Source organism: Canis aureus, chromosome 27 (genome assembly GCF_053574225.1).
Source record: "Canis aureus isolate CA01 chromosome 27, VMU_Caureus_v.1.0, whole genome shotgun sequence".
In the NCBI taxonomy this organism is placed as follows: domain Eukaryota; kingdom Metazoa; phylum Chordata; class Mammalia; order Carnivora; family Canidae; genus Canis; species Canis aureus.
The window spans coordinates 25,741,912-25,751,007 of NC_135637.1; positions in this window are offsets into that span (position 1 = coordinate 25,741,912).

The following is a 9,096-nucleotide window of genomic DNA, read 5'->3' on the forward strand; positions in this document are numbered from 1 at the left end:
TTTTGTGAATAAAGCTGCGGTGAGCATTTGTGTACAAATCTTTGTGTGACAGAAATCTTTGTATTTTCATTTCTTTTGGCTAAGTACCTAGGAGTGAAATTGTGAGATCATGTGGGAGGTGTATGTTTAACTTCTTTAGAAACTATCAGTTTGCCATACTCGTTTTATCATTTTGCATTCCCACTAGCAGTATACTGTTCTCTTATGTTACTATTTCAGATAGTTATTTAACTCTTTGTTGTTACTCAACTTTTTTTCAACTTATTTTTTTTTTTAAGATTTTATTTATTTATTCATGAGAGACACAGACAGAGAGAGAGAGGCAGAGACACAGGCAGAGGGAGAAGCAGGCTCCATGCAGGGAGCCGGACGTGGGACTCGATACCGGGTCTCCAGGATCACGCCCTGGGCCGAAGGCGCGCTAAACCGCTGAGCCACCAGGCTGCCCTGTATCTTTTTTCCAGTTGGATTTCTTTTTTTTTTTTTATTTTTTTTATTTTTATTTATTTATGATAGTCACAGAGAGAGAGAGAGAGGCAGAGACACAGGCAGAGGGAGAAGCAGGCTCCATGCACCGGGAGCCCGACATGGGATTCGATCCCGGGTCTCGGATCGCGCCCTGGGCCAAAGGCAGGCACTAAACCGCTGCACCACCAGGGATCCCTCCAGTTGGATTTCAACATGCTCATTAGAAGCAGAAGCCATGGGGTGCCTGGGTAGCTCTATTGGGTAAGCATCTGCCTTGGGCTCAGGTCAGGACTCCAGGGTCTGGGGTTGGAGCCCCACATTAGGCTCCCTGCTTGGTGGGGAGTCAGCTTCTCCCTCTGCCCCTCCCCCTGCTCCTCTCCCTGCTCGTGCTTTCTCTCTGAAATAAATAAATAAAAATCTTGAAGAAAATTTTATTTTGGGGGGATCCCTGGGTGGCGCAGCACTTTGGCGCCTGCCTTTGGCCCAGGGCGCGATCCTGAAGACCCGGGATTGAATCCCACGTCGGGCTCCCGGTGCATGGAGCCTGCTTTTCCCTCTGCCTGTGTCTCTGCCTTTCTCTCTCTCTGTGTGTGACTATCATAAATAAATAAAAATTTAAAAAAAAAGAAAAGAAAATTTTATTTTGGGACACCTGGGTGGCTCAGCCATTGAGCATCTGCCTCTGGCTCAGGGCATGATCCTGGGGTCCTGGGATCAAGTCTCACATGGGCTGCCTGTGAGGATCCTGCTTCTCCCTCTGCCTATGTCTCTGCCTCTCTCTCTCTCTTTCTCTGTCTCTCATGAATAAATAAAAAAAATATTTAAGAAATTTTTTTGTTTATTTGAGAGACAGAGAGAGAGCATGAGTGGGAGGGGAGGAGCAGAGGGATAGAAAGAAGCAGGCCCCCCTCTGAGCAGGGAGCCTGATTGCGGGCTCAATCCCCAGACCCTGGGATCATGATTTGAACTGAAAGCAGATGTTTAACTGACTGAGCCACCCAGGTGCCCCCATAATACCATTTTCTTAAAAGCAGAAATCAACATAAGGTTGGTCTGTGTTGGACCCATTACAAAAGCCTGGAACGTGCTCATTTTAAGACACTAAGGCAATATTTCTAATTACCTACACAGGATCTCTTCTACTTTTCTTCCTTATTAAGAAAAAAAAAGAAGAAAGAAAGAAAGAAAGAAAGAAAGAAAGAAAGAAAGAAAGAAAGAAAGAAAGAAAGAAAGAAAGAAAGAGAAAGAAAGAGAGAAAGAAAGAGAGAGAGAGAGAGAAAGAAAGAAAGAAAGAGAAAGAAAGAAAGAAAGAAAGAAAGAAAGAAAGAAAGAAAGAAAGAAAGAAAGAAAGAAAGAAAGAAAGAAAGAAAGAAAGAAATGTGTGCAAGGTGCTTGGCTGAAAACACTCAGCTTCCAGATTCCCCTGAAGCTATGGACAGTCACATAATGCAGTTCAGGCTAACGGATAAGTGGAAGTTCTAGGCAGAGAGGATTCCAGGAAATTTTGTTAAATGGAGACTCAGTTGGGTTCCCTTTTGCATTTTGCCTGTTGCCCTTTTCCTCCTACCCCCTCCTCTTGCCTGGAATGCTGATAAAAGGGCAAAAGGTGGAGAAAGCAGCAGCCATTTCACAACATGAGGAAGGAAGCCACACACTTAGGATATCAGAGAGGAAAGATAAAAGGAGTCTGGGTTTCTGATGGCATCATGGAGTGACCCCTAAGCCCCAGCCTAGCTCTAGATTACCCACTTCCTGGCCTCAAGTTATGTGAGAAATAGAAATACCATGGTGGCTAGGTTCTTGTTACATGCCACACGACACAATCCTCACTTAATGCAGATACTTCACCCACCTTTTGCCCTAAGTGACATTTCCCAAACACTGTCCTTGTTTTCCTGTCAATGTGTTACTAGCTGAGGAACCAGTCTGCTTGAGTAGGGCAGCTGGAAGTACACAGGTCCCAGGGACATAATTTTTATCAGTGGCATTTTCTTCTGATTCCAGGAAAAGAGATGAGTCATTTACTATTAGAGCATCACTATTTTGTAGCTGGGAGAATTGAGGTTCAAAAGGACAAAATAATCAGCTTAAGGCCATAGATTACCTTCCCAGTTTATCTGTCCATCCCCTACTCCAGTCGTACCATTTCTCCTGGCATGTGCTTGTCCCCTACCCCCACCCCCGAGTTTGCTAGGCAAATGCATGTTTCTCTCTGGTGAAACCATAGTTTCTCAACCTTGGCATTACCGACATTTGGGACTGAACAGTTTTTTGCTGTGGGGAGCTGTCCTGTGCATTGTAGGATTTTAGTAGCATCTCAGGCCTCTACCCACTAGATGCCAGCAGCATTCCCACTCCAGCTATGACAACTGAAATTGTCTCCAAACATTATCAATGCCTGCTGAGAGCCAAGATCTAGTCCCAACCACTGAGAACCACTGCTCTAAACTCATTTCAAACATCACCCCACTCTGCACCTGCTTTGTTCCCATGCAATCAGTCCTCCCAGCAAAACACCTGTGACACTTGGCAGTTAAGACTCACCTGCCTGGATCTCCATATACTTCTCGAAGGCAAGGACTGCATCTGGCGCATCTTTTTTTTTTTTTTTTTTTTAAGATTTTATTCATTCACTTATGAGCAACACAGAGGGCGGGGGGGGCGGGGCAGAGACACCGGCAGAGGGAGAAGCAGGCTCCATGCAGGGAGCCCGACGTGGGACTTGATCCCGGGACTCCAGGATCACATCCTGGGCTGCAGGCGGCACCACACTGCTGCGGCACCACACCCCTGCGCCACCGGGGCTGCCCCTGGCTCATCTTTATATTCCCGTTTATTGACTAAATAGATTTTTTAATGGTTCAGGAGAAGAATGAGAATAGAATTCAGGAATTCTGGCTTTCTGATGCTATGATTCTGACACTCATTGTTAGAGACTCATATGTTCCCTTGCTTTGCTTGGCATCAGAGTTTATAGATTCCCACGCTGTAGTCAAGAGGCAGATTCTAGCAAAAAAGTGCTAATTACTCTTGTTCTAGCACCAACTATACTGGAAAAAGAAAAGCAAACATTCTAAAACAACCTTTTATAGTCTCACAAGGTAAAAAACACACACATACACACACACACACAAAAAAAAAAAACAAAAAAAAAAACTCCTAAGGGTATGGGAAAGAGTGAAGAGCAAAATTCTATATATTTTTGTTTCCCTAATGAAATCAAAGTTTCATCTTAGTCTTGCAGAGAAAGCTGTGTACACCTCTCCCCCAATTCCGGTTTCCTCTAATGTTGTCATTTTACACGATTGAGGTACATTTGTCATCACAAAGAAACCAACCCTGGACGCACAGGGCAGGCTTCCTTAGCCTCTAGAAATGAAGTCTTTTGGTTTGCTGGGACTAGTAATCCCAGTGCTTTTAATTTTATGAATATCTTTTTAAGGCAGGACATTTATGAACCGTTTAAGTCTTGTTGAGACACCGAGCATGTGGACAGGAAATCCTCCTGGTCTTGTTGATGAATGTTTCCTTCAATCCTGTGGCTGCCCACCCCTTTCTGGAGAGGAGTTGCAACACTTCCTGACTTTCATCTGTGTGTATCAAGGTTCTAAGAAATTCAATACTCCTTTGGCTTCTGCAGAACAGGGACAGTTCATTTGACCAGTATATTCAACAGGGGCTAAAGGACACAACAACAAAAGGAAAAGATTCATTTGAAAAGTGCAAAGATATCATCACATGCCTCTCTTTTTCATTTGGCCTTGACCCAGAGCAGTAAATGGCTCTGCATTTGGTTTTGTATCTTTAAAGAAAGCGCAAACAACCCATTGTCTGTACCTTTATTGACACAAAGGTTCAAAGGCAGCAAGAGAAGCAAGTTTTACCGCACTCAAAGGAGTTGAAGTCCTGCAGGGCCCCTTCATTAGTACTAGGAGAATACGTGTCAATTCACTGGTTCTAATAAAACTTTATTTCATTTTAATTTTTATTTGTTTATTTTATTTTTATTATTATTTTTTTTATTCATGAAAGACAGACAGAGAGAGAGAGAGAGGTAGAGACACAGGTAGAGGGAACCCAATGCAAGACTCCATCCCAGGACCCCAGGATCACACCCTGACCCGAAGGCAGACGCTGAACCGCCTCTAAAAAAAATTTAAATAAACTTTTTGGGGTGCCTGGGTGGCTCAGTCAGTTACCTGTCTGCCTTCGGCTCATGATCCTGGGGTCCTCTGATCAAGCCCGCATCAGCCTGCTTCTCTTTCTCCCTTTGCCGCTCCCCAACACTCATGCACGTGCTCTCTCAAATAAATAAATAAAATCTTTAAAAAAAAAAAAAAAAGAAAGACTTTTGTTTTCGCATAATTTTAGATTTACAGAAAAGACGCAAAGCCAGTACAGGGAGTTGGCACACACCCTCTACACCCCGGTGCCGGCTCCTCTAATGTTCTCAGCCTCCAGTAACAGTGGCACATTTGTCAAAGCTAAGAAACCAACGCTGACACTTTGCCATTAACTAAACTCTTAGACTTTATTTGGATTTCAACGGTTTTTCCCTTAATGTCCGTTTCCCGTTTTTCAGGATCCTGCCTTGTTTTTGATTCCTTAGCTTCTAGGTGGTGTATCTGTTTTTGCAAAATGTTTCATGACTAATTTCAGTAAATGACATCTATTTGAGGAGCTGAATGGACTCAAGGTCAACCTTCCCAGGTACACATGTACCCTGAAGTGTTGACTCCTGAGTAGTAGCAACAGAATCCCTCCCTCTCCCTTGGGTTAGGTGGCCTTGTCTTTTAGGTGACACTGTGAGCTTTTGCAGGACCTAGAGGATAGGAGGCTGGAAAATGGCCTAGGGGTTCTCAACATTTAAAAAATGAAAAGAGGGCAGCCTGGGTGGCTCAGTGGTTTAGTGCCCCCTTTAGCCCAGGGTGTGATCCTGGAGACCTGGGATGGAGTCCCACGTCCGGCTCCCTGCAGGGAGCCTGCTTCTCCCTCTGCCTGTGTCTCTGCCTCTCTCTCTGTCTCTCATGAATAAATAAATAAAATAATAGAAAAGAAAGAAAGAAAGAAAGAAAGAAAGAAAGAAAGAAAGAAAGAAGAAAGAAAGAGAGAAAGAGAGAAAGAGAGAAAAAAGAAAAGAAAAGAAAAGAAAAGAAAAGAAAAGAAAAGAAAAGAAAAGAAAAGAAAAGAAGAAAAGAAAAGAAAAAAGCCTGGGTGGTCAGTTGGTTAATCCTCTGACTTGTCTTTTTTTTGTTTGTTTGTTTTTTAAGACAGATAGATAGATAGATGATAGATTGATTTGAGAGAGAGAGAGCACACAGAGGGAGAGGGAGAAGCAGACTCCTCACTGAGTGGGAGCCTAACTCAGGGTTTGATGTGGGGCTCCATCCCAGGATCCTGGGATCATGACCTGAGCCTAAGGCAACCATTTAGCTGAGCCACCCAGGCCCAGGTCTTGATCTCAGGGTCCTGAGTTCAAGCCCTTCTTCCCCCCATGCCCAGAGTCTTTAAGTACTTTATTTCAAAACTTAGGTTCTTTAAGTTGTCTTTGGATTCAGCCTTCAATTCCTCTTTTTTTGTTTATAGCTGACTTTATACATTTAATATTCAGATGACAGCAAGCTGTACCACTTCTATTCTCTTTATAAACTTTTTTTTTCCCAGGAAAACAGCCAAGAATTATGTGGTTCCAAGAGCCAGTTGGGTAAAATATAGATGAAAATCTGGATTGGTGAATAGTGGGGATATGAAAGAAGAAAAGCTTTAAGAGAGGAGGAAGAAATAGAATTGTGTTCGCTCCAGAGAACATCGGGACAGAGGCCATCCCTCTTCTATTTCTAAACCTGTAAGAATGGTTATTACAGTCTGGGAGACAGAAAGGGGGAATGGGGACCTTGGCTCATGAAAAAAATGGATATAGAGTATGTATGTTTTCAGCTCTAACACATACTCGTTAGGTAACCTTGAACAAGTTACTTAATCCCTCTGGGGCTCAGTTTCCTTGTCAATGAAATAAGAATCAAGTATTGAACAAGGGAATATACTGAACACAGTACATGACACAGAGGAAGCATGTTGTATGCGTGTAAAGTATTATAGTTATCAAGGGCCATCTACCCTAATGCCACCTGGCATTCCTTCATTTTCTCTAGTCTATCATTAATCTCATCCTTTCTCCTATCTTTTGGTATTTGGTAGCCAAGAAGTTTGACAGGCAGGTCTCAGAAAGCTAAGCTGAACAATTGAGAGTCCAAGTCTTTAAAATATATGTCTAAGTATAAAATTTGGTCACTGCTCATTAGCAGGGACAGAGTCTACAAAGCATGAAAAATGTCACAGCAATGAACACCAGGTGAGTTTTCTCTAGTTACTCCCTCCCCTACTCTGAGAACAAAATGCCCACTTGACCCCTGGGCCAGACCTGGACAGGCTGCCAATGATCTGCCCTGTTAATGTGACCTAGGATAACATTCCCAGCACAGAGCTGCAAACATTTACTGAGCACATGGACCCATGACCTATAGTGAGGTTCCAGAGGTTGAATCTACCTTACGCCCAAACTGGGGGTTGGTGGCTTATGGGGGCTGCTCTGCACAGAACAGGTAGGTGAGTGAGGCTGTATGGTCTGGGGAAGAGGAAGTTTAAAATGTGGCCCCATTGTTTTGTACAAGACACAATCATTTTCTGTTTGCAAATGACTTGTATTTTCCAGTATATAGTTCCAGAGTTTATTACAGTCCTTAAGACCTATGATGTTGGGACACCTGAGTGGCTCAGTGGTTGAGCACGTCTGCCTTCGACTCAGGGCGTGATCCTGTTGTACTGGGATCAAGTCCCACATCAGGCTCCCTGCATGGAGCCTGCTTCTCCCTCTGCCTGTGTCTCTCATGAATAAATAAATAAAATCTTTAAAAAAAAAAAAAAAGACCTGTAATGTTTTTCCAAAAAAATACTCGTCACTATTTATACCTGTGGGCATCTGCAGCCTTTTTGGAGAACTAGGTGGTAGTGGACTGGCCACTGCACCTGAGAGATGGGTGCTATGGTGGGTGGTTAGTGCTTGGCTCTGCTGGATGACTTGGAATAAGCCATGAAGCTCTTCAAAAGCTTCCTTAAAAAAAAAAAAAAAAAAAAAAGCTTCCTTTTGTGGTTGTTGTTTGTTTTTACTAGAAGAGGCTGGAATGTGCGTGAAAGTAACCTAGTGGAGTGCCTAGAACACAGGAAGGAGCTTGTTTCATTTAGTTCCAGGCCCCAGAGCAAATGCAGCCCACCCAGCCTGAGCCACTCTGACTTTACTTGAGGAAGCTTGCCTTGATGTCTAATGGAACCAACCCTTGTTTGTGAGCTCTCCCTCCTTGACATACAGGAATGTTGTGCAGGTGACCAGAGCACACACTGATCCAGTCTCTGAGCCCACCCAGGGACAGCTCTGTAAAGGGACAGGTACAGCAGGTGAAGGAATGAACCCCAATTTTCTGACATCCCACAGATACATACTAGGGAGCCCGGGGGTGTGTGTTTTAGTTTCATCTTCCAGGTGAGCAGATGACTACAGTTCAAAGGGCCTGTGAGTCTGAATTTTTCTTACCTTCTGGAACAGACATAGGAGTAAAGAAGACAGCTGTCTAGGTACAGCTCTAGAGAGGGATGACATTTCTCAATTGAATCTTTCACCATGGTCTTGGAAAATCAGAATTGCTCAGGCTTGCAGGAAGTGGATTGTTTGATTCTAAGTTTTACTTGAATTTTTTTGGAGAAAAATTGACAGAAAAGTTTTCTTTTTTTTTTTTTTTTTTTTTGACAGAAAAGTTTTCTAAAGGGATTCCCTCATCTTAACCAAGTGTCCCATACTGCACCTCACCCCATTCCACCCCAGTTTCCAGCAAGAAGAAAGAGAGCAATTTGCCTTTGTATCAACTCGAGGTTCTCCTGAAAATCTCTACCCTGCACTTGTGTTCAGCCATTTGCATTCAACGATTTTTTTCTTTTAAGATTTTATTAATTTATTCATGAGAGACACACAGAGAGAGAGAAAGAGGCAGAGACATAGGAGAAGCAGGCTCCATGCAGGGAGCCCGACGTGGCACTCGATCCTGGGACTCGAGGACCTGGGACTCGAGGATAACACCCTGGGCCAAAGGCAGGAACTAAACCGCTGAGCCACCCAGGGATCCCCCCCATTCAATGATTTTTTACTCGGTTTCCAGGAGCTGGTTGTCCACACACAATATACTGTTATTTCCCACATCATGATCAGACTCTGTGCTACCTTCACCCTTTTTTTTTTTTTGTAGGCAGCAAAGCAAGGTTTATTGAGTGATAGCAAAGTGCTAGTATGAAGCTCCCGAGGAGGCTTAGTGGTTTAGCACTGCCCACGGCCCAGGGCCTGATCCTGGAGACCCAGGTTGGAGTCCAGTCCGGCTCCCTGCGTTCCCTGCGTGGAGCCTGCTTCTCCCTCTGCCTATGTCTCTGCCTCGCTCTCTCTCTGTGTTTCTCATGAATAAATAAATAAAATCTTAAAAAAAAAAAAAAGCTCCCGAGGAGGGAGGGGACCCAAGAGGGTTGCCTGTGCTAGCTTTACCTTGCTCTGAAGGGAGCAGAACCTGGAAGAGCAAAGAGATAAATAAG